This window comes from Ambystoma mexicanum, chromosome 5q (assembly GCF_040938575.1).
Source record: "Ambystoma mexicanum isolate Mex_15411 chromosome 5q, UKY_AmexF1_1, whole genome shotgun sequence".
Taxonomy (NCBI): domain Eukaryota; kingdom Metazoa; phylum Chordata; class Amphibia; order Caudata; family Ambystomatidae; genus Ambystoma; species Ambystoma mexicanum.
In genome coordinates this window covers 528,045,776-528,065,209 of record NC_090933.1, presented here as the reverse complement: position 1 = coordinate 528,065,209, position 19,434 = coordinate 528,045,776, and the positions used below count along the sequence as shown (strand labels likewise).

Genomic DNA, 19,434 nt, shown 5'->3' with positions numbered 1-19,434 from the left:
GCAAGCACCTTTTCAATTGGGCTCTCGGGTCTATGGGACTGGCGTGCAGCCTCTTGATCACAAGCGCAGGTCCAGCGTGAAAGGGCGTGGGAGTGGAGTCACTCTGCTATTAATACCTGGTTGGCCAATCCTCATTGCAATGGATGGCCATCTGCAGCTTTACTTGTAGCTCCACTGAAGGTATTTTGTTTTGGGCAAAGGGGTGAGATTGTGATTTCCTCTGCGGCAGATGAAGAGAAAGGGCTTTATGCACTACAGGTCCCTGGACAGCCAAGCAAGTGTGAGCCGGAGACTGTGCTTCAGCTCTGAAGCAGTGTATCGAGAGCCTTCAAGGAGGAGGGGAATTAGCTCAGATGGTAGAGCGCTCGCTTAGCATGCGAGAGGTAGCGGGATCGATGCCCGCATTCTCCAGCAAGACGCTTTTTCTTCATTTTCACTATTTTATTCAAAACTCGCCAATCGTCGCAAATAAAGTCATGTGCTCGCTTCTGTTTTTTTTACTATCATCCTAAAAGTCTTCCGTCCACTTTCTGCTATCCCAAAGAGTCATCCGCGCGAGGGCCGGCAAGAGGCGTGATACTGTGCAACAGGCGCATTGCATGGCATTGGTGACATATTCAGGAAATTCCACTTTGATGCCACCCAGGGCTGTTAACCTTTTATTTCATTTCAATACGATGCTTCGAATAATTGGTTCAAAGTGCGCAGCCTTTGCTCTTTTATTTCGTTTTCATCGGAGCAGGTCGGAGCTGGCAGAAGAGTGAGCCCTGTCTGCAGGAGCTCTGATTCCAGAAAGCATATTTTCCCTGTCTTTCTTACCACTCATCTGTGTCTCTTCGCTGACATGAGGGGTTGCTACACTCTGCAGTCTCCCGGCATTTAAAGTCTGCTACCAGCAGAGCACGTTCTGGACTTCACAGCGCCCAGCAAAGTACTAGCCTGCGCCCACCCCCTACTACCGCAAAAACCTTTTGCATGCTTTGGCAGAAGTGTGAACAAAATGCCACGAACCACCCAAGATGGGACTCGAACCCACAATCCCTGGCTTAGGAGGCCAGTGCCTTATCCATTAGGCCACTGGGGCCACTCGACAGAGAAGGGGAAAGTTCTTTCTTTTCCTCTTCTCTCACTGGAGTCACGGGTACTGGCCCACTGAAAAGGGCAAGTTGGCTCACGTCCAAAGCTGCAGTGTCCCAGCACACGCGGGCAAAAGGCACCTGCTTGCACTCGGCTGGACACTTCCGCTTTATGGGACACACGATGGAAAGTGGACTCAATTCCCAGACCTAACTCTTACCTGTTTGGTATTCTGACGCTCGATTGTAAAATATGGCCAGCTGGTAAAAATGACAAAGGGCACTCCAGCGCTGGTCCTTTGGCTGCAGGCGGCGTGTCAGCGGCCTAAAACAGCAAGAAATAGCGAGAGAAATAAAGTGAGAAGCAAGCACCTTTTCAATTGGGCTCTCGGGTCTATGGGACTGGCGTGCAGCCTCTTGATCACAAGCGCAGGTCCAGCGTGAAAGGGCGTGGCAGTGGAGTCACTCTGCTATTAATACCTGGTTGGCCAATCCTCGTTGCAATGGATGGCCATCTGCAGCTTTACTTGTAGCTCCACTGAAGGTATTTTGTTTTGGGCAAAGGGGTGAGATTGTGATTTCCCCTGCGGCAGATGAAGAGAAAGGGCTTTATGCACTACAGGTCCCTGGACACCCAAGCAAGTGTGAGCCGGAGACTGTGCTTCAGCTCTGAAGCAGTGTATCGAGAGCCTTCCAGGAGGAGGGGAATTAGCTCAGATGGTAGAGCGCTCGCTTAGCATGCGAGAGGTAGCGGGATCGATGCCCGCATTCTCCAGCAAGACGCTTTTTCTTCATTTTCACTATTTTATTCAAAACACGCCAATCGTCGCAAATAAAGTCATGTGCTCGCTTCTGTTTTTTTTACTATCATCCTAAAAGTCTTCCGTCCACTTTCTGCTATCCCAAAGAGTCATCCGCGCGAGGGCCGGCAACAGGCGTGATACTGTGCAACAGGCGCATTGCATGGCATTGGTGACATATTCAGGAAATTCCACTTTGATGCCACCCAGGGCTGTTGACCTTTTATTTCAGTTCAATACGATGCTTCGAATAATTGGTTCAAAGTGCGCAGCCTTTGCTCTTTTATTTCGTTTTCATCGGAGCAGGTCGGAGCTGGCAGAAGAGTGAGCCCTGTCTGCAGGAGCTCTGATTCCAGAAAGCATATTTTCCCTGTCTTTCTTACCACTCATCTGTGTCTCTTCGCTGACATGAGGGGTTGCTACACTCTGCAGTCTCCCGGCATTTAAAGTCTGCTACCAGCAGAGCACGTTCTGGACTTCACAGCGCCCAGCAAAGTACTAGCCTGCGCCCACCCCCTACTACCGCAAAAACCTTTTGCATAAGTGTGAACAAAATGCCACGAACCTCCCCAGATGGGACTCGAACCCACAATCCCTGGCTTAGGAGGCCAGTGCCTTATCCATTAGGCCACTGGGGCCACTCGACAGAGAAGGGGAAAGTTCTTTCTTTTCCTCTTCTCTCACTGGAGTCACGGGTACTGGCCCACTGAAAAGGGCAAGTTGGCTCACGTCCAAAGCTGCAGTGTCCCAGCACACGCGGGCAAAAGGCACCTGCTTGCACTCGGCTGGACACTTCCGCTTTATGGGACACACGATGGAAAGTGGACTCAATTCCCAGACCTAACTCTTACCTGTTTGGTATTCTGACGCTCGATTGTAAAATATGGCCAGCTGGTAAAAATGACAAAGGGCACTCCAGCGCTGGTCCTTTGGCTGCAGGCGGCGTGTCAGCGGCCTAAAACAGCAAGAAATAGCGAGAGAAATAAAGTGAGAAGCAAGCACCTTTTCAATTGGGCTCTCGGGTCTATGGGACTGGCGTGCAGCCTCTTGATCACAAGCGCAGGTCCAGCGTGAAAGGGCGTGGCAGTGGAGTCACTCTGCTATTAATACCTGGTTGGCCAATCCTCGTTGCAATGGATGGCCATCTGCAGCTTTACTTGTAGCTCCACTGAAGGTATTTTGTTTTGGGCAAAGGGGTGAGATTGTGATTTCCCCTGCGGCAGATGAAGAGAAAGGGCTTTATGCACTACAGGTCCCTGGACAGCCAAGCAAGTGTGAGCCGGAGACTGTGCTTCAGCTCTGAAGCAGTGTATCGAGAGCCTTCGATGAGGAGGGGAATTAGCTCAGATGGTAGAGCGCTCGCTTAGCATGCGAGAGGTAGCGGGATCGATGCCCGCATTCTCCAGCAAGACGCTTTTTCTTCATTTTCACTATTTTATTCAAAACTCGCCAATCGTCGCAAATAAAGTCATGTGCTCGCTTCTGTTTTTTTTACTATCATTCTTAAAGTCTTCCGTCCACTTTCTGCTATCCCAAAGAGTCATCCGCACGAGGGCCGGCAACAGGCGTGATACTGTGCAACAGGCGCATTGCATGGCATTGGTGACATATTCAGGAAATTCCACTTTGATGCCACCCAGGGCTGTTAACCTTTTATTTCAGTTCAATACGATGCTTCGAATAATTGGTTCAAAGTGCGCAGCCTTTGCTCTTTTATTTCGTTTTCATCGGAGCAGGTCGGAGCTGGCAGAAGAGTGAGCCCTGTCTGCAGGAGCTCTGATTCCAGAAAGCATATTTTCCCTGTCTTTCTTACCACTCATCTGTGTCTCTTCGCTGACATGAGGGGTTGCTACACTCTGCAGTCTCCCGGCATTTAAAGTCTGCTACCAGCAGAGCACGTTCTGGACTTCACAGCGCCCAGCAAAGTACTAGCCTGCGCCCTCCCCCTACTACCGCAAAAACCTTTTGCATAAGTGTGAACAAAATGCCACGAACCACCCCAGATGGGGCTCGAACCCACAATCCCTGGCTTAGGAGGCCAGTGCCTTATCCATTAGGCCACTGGGGCCACTCGACAGAGAAGGGGAAAGTTCTTTCTTTTCCTCTTCTCTCACTGGAGTCACGGGTACTGGCCCACTGAAAAGGGCAAGTTGGCTCACGTCCAAAGCTGCAGTGTCCCAGCACACGCGGGCAAAAGGCACCTGCTTGCACTCGGCTGGACACTTCCGCTTTATGGGACACACGATGGAAAGTGGACTCAATTCCCAGACCTAACTCTTACCTGTTTGGTATTCTGACGCTCGATTGTAAAATATGGCCAGCTGGTAAAAATGACAAAGGGCACTCCAGCGCTGGTCCTTTGGCTGCAGGCGGCGTGTCAGCGGCCTAAAACAGCAAGAAATAGCGAGAGAAATAAAGTGAGAAGCAAGCACCTTTTCAATTGGGCTCTCGGGTCTATGGGACTGGCGTGCAGCCTCTTGATCACAAGCGCAGGTCCAGCGTGAAAGGGCGTGGGAGTGGAGTCACTCTGCTATTAATACCTGGTTGGCCAATCCTCATTGCAATGGATGGCCATCTGCAGCTTTACTTGTAGCTCCACTGAAGGTATTTTGTTTTGGGCAAAGGGGTGAGATTGTGATTTCCTCTGCGGCAGATGAAGAGAAAGGGCTTTATGCACTACAGGTCCCTGGACAGCCAAGCAAGTGTGAGCCGGAGACTGTGCTTCAGCTCTGAAGCAGTGTATCGAGAGCCTTCGAGGAGGAGGGGAATTAGCTCAGATGGTAGAGCGCTCGCTTAGCATGCGAGAGGTAGTGGGATCGATGCCCGCATTCTCCAGCAAGACGCTTTTTCTTCATTTTCACTATTTTATTCAAAACTCACCAATCGTCGCAAATAAAGTCATGTGCTCGCTTCTGTTTTTTTTACTATCATCCTAAAAGTCTTCCGTCCACTTTCTGCTATCCCAAAGAGTCATCCGCGCGAGGGCCGGCAAGAGGCGTGATACTGTGCAACAGGCGCATTGCATGGCATTGGTGACATATTCAGGAAATTCCACTTTGATGCCACCCAGGGCTGTTAACCTTTTATTTCATTTCAATACGATGCTTCGAATAATTGGTTCAAAGTGCGCAGCCTTTGCTCTTTTATTTCGTTTTCATCGGAGCAGGTCGGAGCTGGCAGAAGAGTGAGCCCTGTCTGCAGGAGCTCTGATTCCAGAAAGCATATTTTCCCTGTCTTTCTTACCACTCATCTGTGTCTCTTCGCTGACATGAGGGGTTGCTACACTCTGCAGTCTCCCGGCATTTAAAGTCTGCTACCAGCAGAGCACGTTCTGGACTTCACAGCGCCCAGCAAAGTACTAGCCTGCGCCCACCCCCTACTACCGCAAAAACCTTTTGCATAAGTGTGAACAAAATGCCACGAACCACCCCAGATGGGACTCGAACCCACAATCCCTGGCTTAGGAGGCCAGTGCCTTATCCATTAGGCCACTGGGGCCACTCGACAGAGAAGGGGAAAGTTCTTTCTTTTCCTCTTCTCTCACTGGAGTCACGGGTACTGGCCCACTGAAAAGGGCAAGTTGGCTCACGTCCAAAGCTGCAGTGTCCCAGCACACGCGGGCAAAAGGCACCTGCTTGCACTCGGCTGGACACTTCCGCTTTATGGGACACACGATGGAAAGTGGACTCAATTCCCAGACCTAACTCTTACCTGTTTGGTATTCTGACGCTCGATTGTAAAATATGGCCAGCTGGTAAAAATGACAAAGGGCACTCCAGCGCTGGTCCTTTGGCTGCAGGCGGCGTGTCAGCGGCCTAAAACAGCAAGAAATAGCGAGAGAAATAAAGTGAGAAGCAAGCACTTTTTCAATTGGGCTCTCGGGTCTATGGGACTGGCGTGCAGCCTCTTGATCACAAGCGCAGGTCCAGCGTGAAAGGGCGTGGCAGTGGAGTCACTCTGCTATTAATACCTGGTTGGCCAATCCTCGTTGCAATGGATGGCCATCTGCAGCTTTACTTGTAGCTCCACTGAAGGTATTTTGTTTTGGGCAAAGGGGTGAGATTGTGATTTCCCCTGCGGCAGATGAAGAGAAAGGGCTTTATGCACTACAGGTCCCTGGACAGCCAAGCAAGTGTGAGCCGGAGACTGTGCTTCAGCTCTGAAGCAGTGTATCGAGAGCCTTCGAGGAGGAGGGGAATTAGCTCAGATGGTAGAGCGCTCGCTTAGCATGCGAGAGGTAGTGGGATCGATGCCCGCATTCTCCAGCAAGACGCTTTTTCTTCATTTTCACTATTTTATTCAAAACTCGCCAATCGTCGCAAATAAAGTCATGTGCTCGCTTCTGTTTTTTTTACTATCATCCTAAAAGTCTTCCGTCCACTTTCTGCTATCCCAAAGAGTCATCCGCGCGAGGGCCGGCAAGAGGCGTGATACTGTGCAACAGGCGCATTGCATGGCATTGGTGACATATTCAGGAAATTCCACTTTGATGCCACCCAGGGCTGTTAACCTTTTATTTCATTTCAATACGATGCTTCGAATAATTGGTTCAAAGTGCGCAGCCTTTGCTCTTTTATTTCGTTTTCATCGGAGCAGGTCGGAGCTGGCAGAAGAGTGAGCCCTGTCTGCAGGAGCTCTGATTCCAGAAAGCATATTTTCCCTGTCTTTCTTACCACTCATCTGTGTCTCTTCGCTGACATGAGGGGTTGCTACACTCTGCAGTCTCCCGGCATTTAAAGTCTGCTACCAGCAGAGCACGTTCTGGACTTCACAGCGCCCAGCAAAGTACTAGCCTGCGCCCACCCCCTACTACCGCAAAAACCTTTTGCATGCTTTGGCAGAAGTGTGAACAAAATGCCACGAACCACCCCAGATGGGACTCGAACCCACAATCCCTGGCTTAGGAGGCCAGTGCCTTATCCATTAGGCCACTGGGGCCACTCGACAGAGAAGGGGAAAGTTCTTTCTTTTCCTCTTCTCTCACTGGAGTCACGGGTACTGGCCCACTGAAAAGGGCAAGTTGGCTCACGTCCAAAGCTGCAGTGTCCCAGCACACGCGGGCAAAAGGCACCTGCTTGCACTCGGCTGGACACTTCCGCTTTATGGGACACACGATGGAAAGTGGACTCAATTCCCAGACCTAACTCTTACCTGTTTGGTATTCTGACGCTCGATTGTAAAATATGGCCAGCTGGTAAAAATGACAAAGGGCACTCCAGCGCTGGTCCTTTGGCTGCAGGCGGCGTGTCAGCGGCCTAAAACAGCAAGAAATAGCGAGAGAAATAAAGTGAGAAGCAAGCACCTTTTCAATTGGGCTCTCGGGTCTATGGGACTGGCGTGCAGCCTCTTGATCACAAGCGCAGGTCCAGCGTGAAAGGGCGTGGCAGTGGAGTCACTCTGCTATTAATACCTGGTTGGCCAATCCTCGTTGCAATGGATGGCCATCTGCAGCTTTACTTGTAGCTCCACTGAAGGTATTTTGTTTTGGGCAAAGGGGTGAGATTGTGATTTCCCCTGCGGCAGATGAAGAGAAAGGGCTTTATGCACTACAGGTCCCTGGACACCCAAGCAAGTGTGAGCCGGAGACTGTGCTTCAGCTCTGAAGCAGTGTATCGAGAGCCTTCCAGGAGGAGGGGAATTAGCTCAGATGGTAGAGCGCTCGCTTAGCATGCGAGAGGTAGCGGGATCGATGCCCGCATTCTCCAGCAAGACGCTTTTTCTTCATTTTCACTATTTTATTCAAAACACGCCAATCGTCGCAAATAAAGTCATGTGCTCGCTTCTGTTTTTTTTACTATCATCCTAAAAGTCTTCCGTCCACTTTCTGCTATCCCAAAGAGTCATCCGCGCGAGGGCCGGCAACAGGCGTGATACTGTGCAACAGGCGCATTGCATGGCATTGGTGACATATTCAGGAAATTCCACTTTGATGCCACCCAGGGCTGTTGACCTTTTATTTCAGTTCAATACGATGCTTCGAATAATTGGTTCAAAGTGCGCAGCCTTTGCTCTTTTATTTCGTTTTCATCGGAGCAGGTCGGAGCTGGCAGAAGAGTGAGCCCTGTCTGCAGGAGCTCTGATTCCAGAAAGCATATTTTCCCTGTCTTTCTTACCACTCATCTGTGTCTCTTCGCTGACATGAGGGGTTGCTACACTCTGCAGTCTCCCGGCATTTAAAGTCTGCTACCAGCAGAGCACGTTCTGGACTTCACAGCGCCCAGCAAAGTACTAGCCTGCGCCCTCCCCCTACTACCGCAAAAACCTTTTGCATAAGTGTGAACAAAATGCCACGAACCACCCCAGATGGGACTCGAACCCACAATCCCTGGCTTAGGAGGCCAGTGCCTTATCCATTAGGCCACTGGGGCCACTCGACAGAGAAGGGGAAAGTTCTTTCTTTTCCTCTTCTCTCACTGGAGTCACGGGTACTGGCCCACTGAAAAGGGCAAGTTGGCTCACGTCCAAAGCTGCAGTGTCCCAGCACACGCGGGCAAAAGGCACCTGCTTGCACTCGGCTGGACACTTCCGCTTTATGGGACACACGATGGAAAGTGGACTCAATTCCCAGACCTAACTCTTACCTGTTTGGTATTCTGACGCTCGATTGTAAAATATGGCCAGCTGGTAAAAATGACAAAGGGCACTCCAGCGCTGGTCCTTTGGCTGCAGGCGGCGTGTCAGCGGCCTAAAACAGCAAGAAATAGCGAGAGAAATAAAGTGAGAAGCAAGCACCTTTTCAATTGGGCTCTCGGGTCTATGGGACTGGCGTGCAGCCTCTTGATCACAAGCGCAGGTCCAGCGTGAAAGGGCGTGGCAGTGGAGTCACTCTGCTATTAATACCTGGTTGGCCAATCCTCATTGCAATGGATGGCCATCTGCAGCTTTACTTGTAGCTCCACTGAAGGTATTTTGTTTTGGGCAAAGGGGTGAGATTGTGATTTCCTCTGCGGCAGATGAAGAGAAAGGGCTTTATGCACTACAGGTCCCTGGACAGCCAAGCAAGTGTGAGCCGGAGACTGTGCTTCAGCTCTGAAGCAGTGTATCGAGAGCCTTCGAGGAGGAGGGGAATTAGCTCAGATGGTAGAGCGCTCGCTTAGCATGCGAGAGGTAGCGGGATCGATGCCCGCATTCTCCAGCAAGACGCTTTTTCTTCATTTTCACTATTTTATTCAAAACTCACCAATCGTCGCAAATAAAGTCATGTGCTCGCTTCTGTTTTTTTTACTATCATCCTAAAAGTCTTCCGTCCACTTTCTGCTATCCCAAAGAGTCATCCGCGCGAGGGCCGGCAACAGGCGTGATACTGTGCAACTGGCGCATTGCATGGCATTGGTGACATATTCAGGAAATTCCACTTTGATGCCACCCAGGGCTGTTAACCTTTTATTTCATTTCAATACGATGCTTAGAATAATTGGTTCAAAGTGCGCAGCCTTTGCTCTTTTATTTCGTTTTCATCGGAGCAGGTCGGAGCTGGCAGAAGAGTGAGCCCTGTCTGCAGGAGCTCTGATTCCAGAAAGCATATTTTCCCTGTCTTTCTTACCACTCATCTGTGTCTCTTCGCTGACATGAGGGGTTGCTACACTCTGCAGTCTCCCGGCATTTAAAGTCTGCTACCAGCAGAGCACGTTCTGGACTTCACAGCGCCCAGCAAAGTACTAGCCTGCGCCCACCCCCTACTACCGCAAAAACCTTTTGCATGCTTTGGCAGAAGTGTGAACAAAATGCCACGAACCACCCCAGATGGGACTCGAACCCACAATCCCTGGCTTAGGAGGCCAGTGCCTTATCCATTAGGCCACTGGGGCCACTCGACAGAGAAGGGGAAAGTTCTTTCTTTTCCTCTTCTCTCACTGGAGTCACAGGTACTGGCCCACTGAAAAGGGCAAGTTGGCTCACGTCCAAAGCTGCAGTGTCCCAGCACACGCGGGCAAAAGGCACCTGCTTGCACTCGGCTGGACTCTTCCGCTTTATGGGACACACGATGGAAAGTGGACTCAATTCCCAGACCTAACTCTTACCTGTTTGGTATTCTGACGCTCGATTGTAAAATATGGCCAGCTGGTAAAAATGACAAAGGGCACTCCAGCGCTGGTCCTTTGGCTGCAGGCGGCGTGTCAGCGGCCTAAAACAGCAAGAAATAGCGAGAGAAATAAAGTGAGAAGCAAGCACCTTTTCAATTGGGCTCTCGGGTCTATGGGACTGGCGTGCAGCCTCTTGATCACAAGCGCAGGTCCAGCGTGAAAGGGCGTGGCAGTGGAGTCACTCTGCTATTAATACCTGGTTGGCCAATCCTCGTTGCAATGGATGGCCATCTGCAGCTTTACTTGTAGCTCCACTCTAGGTATTTTGTTTTGGGCAAAGGGGTGAGATTGTGATTTCCCCTGCGGCAGATGAAGAGAAAGGGCTTTATGCACTACAGGTCCCTGGACACCCAAGCAAGTGTGAGCCGGAGACTGTGCTTCAGCTCTGAAGCAGTGTATCGAGAGCCTTCCAGGAGGAGGGGAATTAGCTCAGATGGTAGAGCGCTCGCTTAGCATGCGAGAGGTAGCGGGATCGATGCCCGCATTCTCCAGCAAGACGCTTTTTCTTCATTTTCACTATTTTATTCAAAACACGCCAATCGTCGCAAATAAAGTCATGTGCTCGCTTCTGTTTTTTTTACTATCATCCTAAAAGTCTTCCGTCCACTTTCTGCTATCCCAAAGAGTCATCCGCGCGAGGGCCGGCAACAGGCGTGATACTGTGCAACAGGCGCATTGCATGGCATTGGTGACATATTCAGGAAATTCCACTTTGATGCCACCCAGGGCTGTTGACCTTTTATTTCAGTTCAATACGATGCTTCGAATAATTGGTTCAAAGTGCGCAGCCTTTGCTCTTTTATTTCGTTTTCATCGGAGCAGGTCGGAGCTGGCAGAAGAGTGAGCCCTGTCTGCAGGAGCTCTGATTCCAGAAAGCATATTTTCCCTGTCTTTCTTACCACTCATCTGTGTCTCTTCGCTGACATGAGGGGTTGCTACACTCTGCAGTCTCCCGGCATTTAAAGTCTGCTACCAGCAGAGCACGTTCTGGACTTCACAGCGCCCAGCAAAGTACTAGCCTGCGCCCTCCCCCTACTACCGCAAAAACCTTTTGCATAAGTGTGAACAAAATGCCACGAACCACCCCAGATGGGACTCGAACCCACAATCCCTGGCTTAGGAGGCCAGTGCCTTATCCATTAGGCCACTGGGGCCACTCGACAGAGAAGGGGAAAGTTCTTTCTTTTCCTCTTCTCTCACTGGAGTCACGGGTACTGGCCCACTGAAAAGGGCAAGTTGGCTCACGTCCAAAGCTGCAGTGTCCCAGCACACGCGGGCAAAAGGCACCTGCTTGCACTCGGCTGGACACTTCCGCTTTATGGGACACACGATGGAAAGTGGACTCAATTCCCAGACCTAACTCTTACCTGTTTGGTATTCTGACGCTCGATTGTAAAATATGGCCAGCTGGTAAAAATGACAAAGGGCACTCCAGCGCTGGTCCTTTGGCTGCAGGCGGCGTGTCAGCGGCCTAAAACAGCAAGAAATAGCGAGAGAAATAAAGTGAGAAGCAAGCACCTTTTCAATTGGGCTCTCGGGTCTATGGGACTGGCGTGCAGCCTCTTGATCACAAGCGCAGGTCCAGCGTGAAAGGGCGTGGCAGTGGAGTCACTCTGCTATTAATACCTGGTTGGCCAATCCTCGTTGCAATGGATGGCCATCTGCAGCTTTACTTGTAGCTCCACTGAAGGTATTTTGTTTTGGGCAAAGGGGTGAGATTGTGATTTCCCCTGCGGCAGATGAAGTGAAAGGGCTTTATGCACTACAGGTCCCTGGACAGCCAAGCAAGTGTGAGCCGGAGACTGTGATTCAGCTCTGAAGCAGTGTATCGAGAGCCTTCGAGGAGGAGGGGAATTAGCTCAGATGGTAGAGCGCTCGCTTAGCATAAGAGAGGTAGCGGGATCGATGCCCGCATTCTCCAGCAAGACGCTTTTTCTTCATTTTCACTATTTTATTCAAAACTCGCCAATCGTCGCAAATAAAGTCATGTGCTCGCTTCTGTTTTTTTTACTATCATCCTAAAAGTCTTCCGTCCACTTTCTGCTATCCCAAAGAGTCATCCGCGCGAGGGCCGGCAACAGGCGTGATACTGTGCAACAGGCGCATTGCATGGCATTGGTGACATATTCAGGAAATTCCACTTTGATGCCACCCAGGGCTGTTAACCTTTTATTTCATTTCAATACGATGCTTAGAATAATTGGTTCAAAGTGCGCAGCCTTTGCTCTTTTATTTCGTTTTCATCGGAGCAGGTCGGAGCTGGCAGAAGAGTGAGCCCTGTCTGCAGGAGCTCTGATTCCAGAAAGCATATTTTCCCTGTCTTTCTTACCACTCATCTGTGTCTCTTCGCTGACATGAGGGGTTGCTACACTCTGCAGTCTCCCGGCATTTAAAGTCTGCTACCAGCAGAGCACGTTCTGGACTTCACAGCGCCCAGCAAAGTACTAGCCTGCGCCCTCCCCCTACTACCGCAAAAACCTTTTGCATAAGTGTGAACAAAATGCCACGAACCACCCCAGATGGGACTCGAACCCACAATTCCTGGCTTAGGAGGCCAGTGCCTTATCCATTAGGCCACTGGGGCCACTCGACAGAGAAGGGGAAAGTTCTTTCTTTTCCTCTTCTCTCACTGGAGTCACGGGTACTGGCCCACTGAAAAGGGCAAGTTGGCTCACGTCCAAAGCTGCAGTGTCCCAGCACACGCGGGCAAAAGGCACCTGCTTGCACTCGGCTGGACACTTCCGCTTTATGGGACACACGATGGAAAGTGGACTCAATTCCCAGACCTAACTCTTACCTGTTTGGTATTCTGACGCTCGATTGTAAAATATGGCCAGCTGGTAAAAATGACAAAGGGCACTCCAGCGCTGGTCCTTTGGCTGCAGGCGGCGTGTCAGCGGCCTAAAACAGCAAGAAATAGCGAGAGAAATAAAGTGAGAAGCAAGCACCTTTTCAATTGGGCTCTCGGGTCTATGGGACTGGCGTGCAGCCTCTTGATCACAAGCGCAGGTCCAGCGTGAAAGGGCGTGGGAGTGGAGTCACTCTGCTATTAATACCTGGTTGGCCAATCCTCATTGCAATGGATGGCCATCTGCAGCTTTACTTGTAGCTCCACTGAAGGTATTTTGTTTTGGGCAAAGGGGTGAGATTGTGATTTCCTCTGCGGCAGATGAAGAGAAAGGGCTTTATGCACTACAGGTCCCTGGACAGCCAAGCAAGTGTGAGCCGGAGACTGTGCTTCAGCTCTGAAGCAGTGTATCGAGAGCCTTCAAGGAGGAGGGGAATTAGCTCAGATGGTAGAGCGCTCGCTTAGCATGCGAGAGGTAGCGGGATCGATGCCCGCATTCTCCAGCAAGACACTTTTTCTTCATTTTCACTATTTTATTCAAAACTCGCCAATCGTCGCAAATAAAGTCATGTGCTCGCTTCTGTTTTTTTTACTATCATCCTAAAAGTCTTCCGTCCACTTTCTGCTATCCCAAAGAGTCATCCGCGCGAGGGCCGGCAAGAGGCGTGATACTGTGCAACAGGCGCATTGCATGGCATTGGTGACATATTCAGGAAATTCCACTTTGATGCCACCCAGGGCTGTTAACCTTTTATTTCATTTCAATACGATGCTTCGAATAATTGGTTCAAAGTGCGCAGCCTTTGCTCTTTTATTTCGTTTTCATCGGAGCAGGTCGGAGCTGGCAGAAGAGTGAGCCCTGTCTGCAGGAGCTCTGATTCCAGAAAGCATATTTTCCCTGTCTTTCTTACCACTCATCTGTGTCTCTTCGCTGACATGAGGGGTTGCTACACTCTGCAGTCTCCCGGCATTTAAAGTCTGCTACCAGCAGAGCACGTTCTGGACTTCACAGCGCCCAGCAAAGTACTAGCCTGCGCCCACCCCCTACTACCGCAAAAACCTTTTGCATGCTTTGGCAGAAGTGTGAACAAAATGCCACGAACCACCCCAGATGGGACTCGAACCCACAATCCCTGGCTTAGGAGGCCAGTGCCTTATCCATTAGGCCACTGGGGCCACTCGACAGAGAAGGGGAAAGTTCTTTCTTTTCCTCTTCTCTCACTGGAGTCACGGGTACTGGCCCACTGAAAAGGGCAAGTTGGCTCACGTCCAAAGCTGCAGTGTCCCAGCACACGCGGGCAAAAGGCACCTGCTTGCACTCGGCTGGACACTTCCGCTTTATGGGACACACGATGGAAAGTGGACTCAATTCCCAGACCTAACTCTTACCTGTTTGGTATTCTGACGCTCGATTGTAAAATATGGCCAGCTGGTAAAAATGACAAAGGGCACTCCAGCGCTGGTCCTTTGGCTGCAGGCGGCGTGTCAGCGGCCTAAAACAGCAAGAAATAGCGAGAGAAATAAAGTGAGAAGCAAGCACCTTTTCAATTGGGCTCTCGGGTCTATGGCACTGGTGTGCAGCCTCTTGATCACAAGCGCAGGTCCAGCGTGAAAGGGCGTGGGAGTGGAGTCACTCTGCTATTAATACCTGGTTGGCCAATCCTCGTTGCAATGGATGGCCATCTGCAGCTTTACTTGTAGCTCCACTGAAGGTATTTTGTTTTGGGCAAAGGGGTGAGATTGTGATTTCCTCTGCGGCAGATGAAGAGAAAGGGCTTTATGCACTACAGGTCCCTGGACACCCAAGCAAGTGTGAGCCGGAGACTGTGCTTCAGCTCTGAAGCAGTGTATCGAGAGCCTTCCAGGAGGAGGGGAATTAGCTCAGATGGTAGAGCGCTCGCTTAGCATGCGAGAGGTAGCGGGATCGATGCCCGCATTCTCCAGCAAGACGCTTTTTCTTCATTTTCACTATTTTATTCAAAACACGCCAATCGTCGCAAATAAAGTCATGTGCTCGCTTCTGTTTTTTTTACTATCATCCTAAAAGTCTTCCGTCCACTTTCTGCTATCCCAAAGAGTCATCCGCGCGAGGGCCGGCAACAGGCGTGATACTGTGCAACAGGCGCATTGCATGGCATTGGTGACATATTCAGGAAATTCCACTTTGATGCCACCCAGGGCTGTTGACCTTTTATTTCAGTTCAATACGATGCTTCGAATAATTGGTTCAAAGTGCGCAGCCTTTGCTCTTTTATTTCGTTTTCATCGGAGCAGGTCGGAGCTGGCAGAAGAGTGAGCCCTGTCTGCAGGAGCTCTGATTCCAGAAAGCATATTTTCCCTGTCTTTCTTACCACTCATCTGTGTCTCTTCGCTGACATGAGGGGTTGCTACACTCTGCAGTCTCCCGGCATTTAAAGTCTGCTACCAGCAGAGCACGTTCTGGACTTCACAGCGCCCAGCAAAGTACTAGCCTGCGCCCTCCCCCTACTACCGCAAAAACCTTTTGCATAAGTGTGAACAAAATGCCACGAACCACCCCAGATGGGGCTCGAACCCACAATCCCTGGCTTAGGAGGCCAGTGCCTTATCCATTAGGCCACTGGGGCCACTCGACAGAGAAGGGGAAAGTTCTTTCTTTTCCTCTTCTCTCACTGGAGTCACGGGTACTGGCCCACTGAAAAGGGCAAGTTGGCTCACGTCCAAAGCTGCAGTGTCCCAGCACACGCGGGCAAAAGGCACCTGCTTGCACTCGGCTGGACACTTCCGCTTTATGGGACACACGATGGAAAGTGGACTCAATTCCCAGACCTAACTCTTACCTGTTTGGTATTCTGACGCTCGATTGTAAAATATGGCCAGCTGGTAAAAATGACAAAGGGCACTCCAGCGCTGGTCCTTTGGCTGCAGGCGGCGTGTCAGCGGCCTAAAACAGCAAGAAATAGCGAGAGAAATAAAGTGAGAAGCAAGCACCTTTTCAATTGGGCTCTCGGGTCTATGGGACTGGCGTGCAGCCTCTTGATCACAAGCGCAGGTCCAGCGTGAAAGGGCGTGGGAGTGGAGTCACTCTGCTATTAATACCTGGTTGGCCAATCCTCATTGCAATGGATGGCCATCTGCAGCTTTACTTGTAGCTCCACTGAAGGTATTTTGTTTTGGGCAAAGGGGTGAGATTGTGATTTCCTCTGCGGCAGATGAAGAGAAAGGGCTTTATGCACTACAGGTCCCTGGACAGCCAAGCAAGTGTGAGCCGGAGACTGTGCTTCAGCTCTGAAGCAGTGTATCGAGAGCCTTCAAGAAGGAGGGGAATTAGCTCAGATGGTAGAGCGCTCGCTTAGCATGCGAGAGGTAGCGGGATCGATGCCCGCATTCTCCAGCAAGACGCTTTTTCTTCATTTTCACTATTTTATTCAAAACACGCCAATCGTCGCAAATAAAGTCATGTGCTCGCTTCTGTTTTTTTTACTATCATCCTAAAAGTCTTCCGTCCACTTTCTGCTATCCCAAAGAGTCATCCGCGCGAGGGCCGGCAACAGGCGTGATACTGTGCAACAGGCGCATTGCATGGCATTGGTGACATATTCAGGAAATTCCACTTTGATGCCACCCAGGGCTGTTGACCTTTTATTTCAGTTCAATACGATGCTTCGAATAATTGGTTCAAAGTGCGCAGCCTTTGCTCTTTTATTTCGTTTTCATCGGAGCAGGTCGGAGCTGGCAGAAGAGTGAGCCCTGTCTGCAGGAGCTCTGATTCCAGAAAGCATATTTTCCCTGTCTTTCTTACCACTCATCTGTGTCTCTTCGCTGACATGAGGGGTTTTATGCACTACAGGTCCCTGGACAGCCAAGCAAGTGTGAGCCGGAGACTGTGCTTCAGCTCTGAAGCAGTGTATCGAGAGCCTTCAAGGAGGAGGGGAATTAGCTCAGATGGTAGAGCGCTCGCTTAGCATGCGAGAGGTAGCGGGATCGATGCCCGCATTCTCCAGCAAGACACTTTTTCTTCATTTTCACTATTTTATTCAAAACTCGCCAATCGTCGCAAATAAAGTCATGTGCTCGCTTCTGTTTTTTTTACTATCATCCTAAAAGTCTTCCGTCCACTTTCTGCTATCCCAAAGAGTCATCCGCGCGAGGGCCGGCAAGAGGCGTGATACTGTGCAACAGGCGCATTGCATGGCATTGGTGACATATTCAGGAAATTCCACTTTGATGCCACCCAGGGCTGTTAACCTTTTATTTCATTTCAATACGATGCTTCGAATAATTGGTTCAAAGTGCGCAGCCTTTGCTCTTTTATTTCGTTTTCATCGGAGCAGGTCGGAGCTGGCAGAAGAGTGAGCCCTGTCTGCAGGAGCTCTGATTCCAGAAAGCATATTTTCCCTGTCTTTCTTACCACTCATCTGTGTCTCTTCGCTGACATGAGGGGTTGCTACACTCTGCAGTCTCCCGGCATTTAAAGTCTGCTACCAGCAGAGCACGTTCTGGACTTCACAGCGCCCAGCAAAGTACTAGCCTGCGCCCACCCCCTACTACCGCAAAAACCTTTTGCATGCTTTGGCAGAAGTGTGAACAAAATGCCACGAACCACCCCAGATGGGACTCGAACCCACAATCCCTGGCTTAGGAGGCCAGTGCCTTATCCATTAGGCCACTGGGGCCACTCGACAGAGAAGGGGAAAGTTCTTTCTTTTCCTCTTCTCTCACTGGAGTCACGGGTACTGGCCCACTGAAAAGGGCAAGTTGGCTCACGTCCAAAGCTGCAGTGTCCCAGCACACGCGGGCAAAAGGCACCTGCTTGCACTCGGCTGGACACTTCCGCTTTATGGGACACACGATGGAAAGTGGACTCAATTCCCAGACCTAACTCTTACCTGTTTGGTATTCTGACGCTCGATTGTAAAATATGGCCAGCTGGTAAAAATGACAAAGGGCACTCCAGCGCTGGTCCTTTGGCTGCAGGCGGCGTGTCAGCGGCCTAAAACAGCAAGAAATAGCGAGAGAAATAAAGTGAGAAGCAAGCACCTTTTCAATTGGGCTCTCGGGTCTATGGCACTGGTGTGCAGCCTCTTGATCACAAGCGCAGGTCCAGCGTGAAAGGGCGTGGGAGTGGAGTCACTCTGCTATTAATACCTGGTTGGCCAATCCTCGTTGCAATGGATGGCCATCTGCAGCTTTACTTGTAGCTCCACTGAAGGTATTTTGTTTTGGGCAAAGGGGTGAGATTGTGATTTCCTCTGCGGCAGATGAAGAGAAAGGGCTTTATGCACTACAGGTCCCTGGACACCCAAGCAAGTGTGAGCCGGAGACTGTGCTTCAGCTCTGAAGCAGTGTATCGAGAGCCTTCCAGGAGGAGGGGAATTAGCTCAGATGGTAGAGCGCTCGCTTAGCATGCGAGAGGTAGCGGGATCGATGCCCGCATTCTCCAGCAAGACGCTTTTTCTTCATTTTCACTATTTTATTCAAAACACGCCAATCGTCGCAAATAAAGTCATGTGCTCGCTTCTGTTTTTTTTACTATCATCCTAAAAGTCTTCCGTCCACTTTCTGCTATCCCAAAGAGTCATCCGCGCGAGGGCCGGCAACAGGCGTGATACTGTGCAACAGGCGCATTGCATGGCATTGGTGACATATTCAGGAAATTCCACTTTGATGCCACCCAGGGCTGTTGACCTTTTATTTCAGTTCAATACGATGCTTCGAATAATTGGTTCAAAGTGCGCAGCCTTTGCTCTTTTATTTCGTTTTCATCGGAGCAGGTCGGAGCTGGCAGAAGAGTGAGCCCTGTCTGCAGGAGCTCTGATTCCAGAAAGCATATTTTCCCTGTCTTTCTTACCACTCATCTGTGTCTCTTCGCTGACATGAGGGGTTGCTACACTCTGCAGTCTCCCGGCATTTAAAGTCTGCTACCAGCAGAGCACGTTCTGGACTTCACAGCGCCCAGCAAAGTACTAGCCTGCGCCCTCCCCCTACTACCGCAAAAACCTTTTGCATAAGTGTGAACAAAATGCCACGAACCACCCCAGATGGGACTCGAACCCACAATTCCTGGCTTAGGAGGCCAGTGCCTTATCCATTAGGCCACTGGGGCCACTCGACAGAGAAGGGGAAAGTTCTTTCTTTTCCTCTTCTCTCACTGGAGTCACGGGTACTGGCCCACTGAAAAGGGCAAGTTGGCTCACGTCCAAAGCTGCAGTGTCCCAGCACACGCGGGCAAAAGGCACCTGCTTGCACTCGGCTGGACACTTCCGCTTTATGGGACACACGATGGAAAGTGGACTCAATTCCCAGACCTAACTCTTACCTGTTTGGTATTCTGACGCTCGATTGTAAAATATGGCCAGCTGGTAAAAATGACAAAGGGCACTCCAGCGCTGGTCCTTTGGCTGCAGGCGGCGTGTCAGCGGCCTAAAACAGCAAGAAATAGCGAGAGAAATAAAGTGAGAAGCAAGCACCTTTTCAATTGGGCTCTCGGGTCTATGGGACTGGCGTGCAGCCTCTTGATCACAAGCGCAGGTCCAGCGTGAAAGGGCGTGGGAGTGGAGTCACTCTGCTATTAATACCTGGTTGGCCAATCCTCATTGCAATGGATGGCCATCTGCAGCTTTACTTGTAGCTCCACTGAAGGTATT

The 19,434-nt window shown here is 50.5% G+C and overlaps 26 non-coding genes across 26 annotated transcripts; 13 read left to right on the top strand and 13 right to left on the bottom strand.

Moving 5' to 3' along the window:
• The first annotated feature begins 338 nt into the window (after positions 1-338).
• Positions 339-411, top strand: TRNAA-AGC (transfer RNA alanine (anticodon AGC)). The gene has a single exon. It is a non-coding gene; the product is annotated as a tRNA-Ala (tRNA).
• A 600-nt stretch (positions 412-1,011) lies between these two features.
• TRNAR-CCU (transfer RNA arginine (anticodon CCU)) lies at positions 1,012-1,084 on the bottom strand. Its single transcript has one exon. It is a non-coding gene; the product is annotated as a tRNA-Arg (tRNA).
• A 694-nt stretch (positions 1,085-1,778) lies between these two features.
• On the top strand, positions 1,779-1,851 carry TRNAA-AGC (transfer RNA alanine (anticodon AGC)). The gene has a single exon. It is a non-coding gene; the product is annotated as a tRNA-Ala (tRNA).
• A 590-nt stretch (positions 1,852-2,441) lies between these two features.
• On the bottom strand, positions 2,442-2,514 carry TRNAR-CCU (transfer RNA arginine (anticodon CCU)). Its single transcript has one exon. It is a non-coding gene; the product is annotated as a tRNA-Arg (tRNA).
• Positions 2,515-3,208: 694 nt separating this feature from the next.
• On the top strand, positions 3,209-3,281 carry TRNAA-AGC (transfer RNA alanine (anticodon AGC)). The gene has a single exon. It is a non-coding gene; the product is annotated as a tRNA-Ala (tRNA).
• A 590-nt stretch (positions 3,282-3,871) lies between these two features.
• TRNAR-CCU (transfer RNA arginine (anticodon CCU)) lies at positions 3,872-3,944 on the bottom strand. The gene has a single exon. It is a non-coding gene; the product is annotated as a tRNA-Arg (tRNA).
• Positions 3,945-4,638: 694 nt separating this feature from the next.
• Positions 4,639-4,711, top strand: TRNAA-AGC (transfer RNA alanine (anticodon AGC)). Its single transcript has one exon. It is a non-coding gene; the product is annotated as a tRNA-Ala (tRNA).
• Positions 4,712-5,301: 590 nt separating this feature from the next.
• Positions 5,302-5,374, bottom strand: TRNAR-CCU (transfer RNA arginine (anticodon CCU)). Its single transcript has one exon. It is a non-coding gene; the product is annotated as a tRNA-Arg (tRNA).
• Positions 5,375-6,068: 694 nt separating this feature from the next.
• TRNAA-AGC (transfer RNA alanine (anticodon AGC)) lies at positions 6,069-6,141 on the top strand. The gene has a single exon. It is a non-coding gene; the product is annotated as a tRNA-Ala (tRNA).
• A 600-nt stretch (positions 6,142-6,741) lies between these two features.
• TRNAR-CCU (transfer RNA arginine (anticodon CCU)) lies at positions 6,742-6,814 on the bottom strand. The gene has a single exon. It is a non-coding gene; the product is annotated as a tRNA-Arg (tRNA).
• A 694-nt stretch (positions 6,815-7,508) lies between these two features.
• On the top strand, positions 7,509-7,581 carry TRNAA-AGC (transfer RNA alanine (anticodon AGC)). Its single transcript has one exon. It is a non-coding gene; the product is annotated as a tRNA-Ala (tRNA).
• Positions 7,582-8,171: 590 nt separating this feature from the next.
• On the bottom strand, positions 8,172-8,244 carry TRNAR-CCU (transfer RNA arginine (anticodon CCU)). Its single transcript has one exon. It is a non-coding gene; the product is annotated as a tRNA-Arg (tRNA).
• Positions 8,245-8,938: 694 nt separating this feature from the next.
• TRNAA-AGC (transfer RNA alanine (anticodon AGC)) lies at positions 8,939-9,011 on the top strand. The gene has a single exon. It is a non-coding gene; the product is annotated as a tRNA-Ala (tRNA).
• Positions 9,012-9,611: 600 nt separating this feature from the next.
• TRNAR-CCU (transfer RNA arginine (anticodon CCU)) lies at positions 9,612-9,684 on the bottom strand. Its single transcript has one exon. It is a non-coding gene; the product is annotated as a tRNA-Arg (tRNA).
• A 694-nt stretch (positions 9,685-10,378) lies between these two features.
• On the top strand, positions 10,379-10,451 carry TRNAA-AGC (transfer RNA alanine (anticodon AGC)). Its single transcript has one exon. It is a non-coding gene; the product is annotated as a tRNA-Ala (tRNA).
• Positions 10,452-11,041: 590 nt separating this feature from the next.
• TRNAR-CCU (transfer RNA arginine (anticodon CCU)) lies at positions 11,042-11,114 on the bottom strand. The gene has a single exon. It is a non-coding gene; the product is annotated as a tRNA-Arg (tRNA).
• Positions 11,115-12,471: 1,357 nt separating this feature from the next.
• Positions 12,472-12,544, bottom strand: TRNAR-CCU (transfer RNA arginine (anticodon CCU)). The gene has a single exon. It is a non-coding gene; the product is annotated as a tRNA-Arg (tRNA).
• Positions 12,545-13,238: 694 nt separating this feature from the next.
• On the top strand, positions 13,239-13,311 carry TRNAA-AGC (transfer RNA alanine (anticodon AGC)). Its single transcript has one exon. It is a non-coding gene; the product is annotated as a tRNA-Ala (tRNA).
• Positions 13,312-13,911: 600 nt separating this feature from the next.
• On the bottom strand, positions 13,912-13,984 carry TRNAR-CCU (transfer RNA arginine (anticodon CCU)). The gene has a single exon. It is a non-coding gene; the product is annotated as a tRNA-Arg (tRNA).
• Positions 13,985-14,678: 694 nt separating this feature from the next.
• On the top strand, positions 14,679-14,751 carry TRNAA-AGC (transfer RNA alanine (anticodon AGC)). The gene has a single exon. It is a non-coding gene; the product is annotated as a tRNA-Ala (tRNA).
• Positions 14,752-15,341: 590 nt separating this feature from the next.
• Positions 15,342-15,414, bottom strand: TRNAR-CCU (transfer RNA arginine (anticodon CCU)). The gene has a single exon. It is a non-coding gene; the product is annotated as a tRNA-Arg (tRNA).
• A 694-nt stretch (positions 15,415-16,108) lies between these two features.
• Positions 16,109-16,181, top strand: TRNAA-AGC (transfer RNA alanine (anticodon AGC)). Its single transcript has one exon. It is a non-coding gene; the product is annotated as a tRNA-Ala (tRNA).
• Positions 16,182-16,717: 536 nt separating this feature from the next.
• TRNAA-AGC (transfer RNA alanine (anticodon AGC)) lies at positions 16,718-16,790 on the top strand. The gene has a single exon. It is a non-coding gene; the product is annotated as a tRNA-Ala (tRNA).
• A 600-nt stretch (positions 16,791-17,390) lies between these two features.
• TRNAR-CCU (transfer RNA arginine (anticodon CCU)) lies at positions 17,391-17,463 on the bottom strand. Its single transcript has one exon. It is a non-coding gene; the product is annotated as a tRNA-Arg (tRNA).
• Positions 17,464-18,157: 694 nt separating this feature from the next.
• TRNAA-AGC (transfer RNA alanine (anticodon AGC)) lies at positions 18,158-18,230 on the top strand. The gene has a single exon. It is a non-coding gene; the product is annotated as a tRNA-Ala (tRNA).
• A 590-nt stretch (positions 18,231-18,820) lies between these two features.
• Positions 18,821-18,893, bottom strand: TRNAR-CCU (transfer RNA arginine (anticodon CCU)). The gene has a single exon. It is a non-coding gene; the product is annotated as a tRNA-Arg (tRNA).
• Between the last annotated feature and the right edge of the window lie 541 nt (positions 18,894-19,434).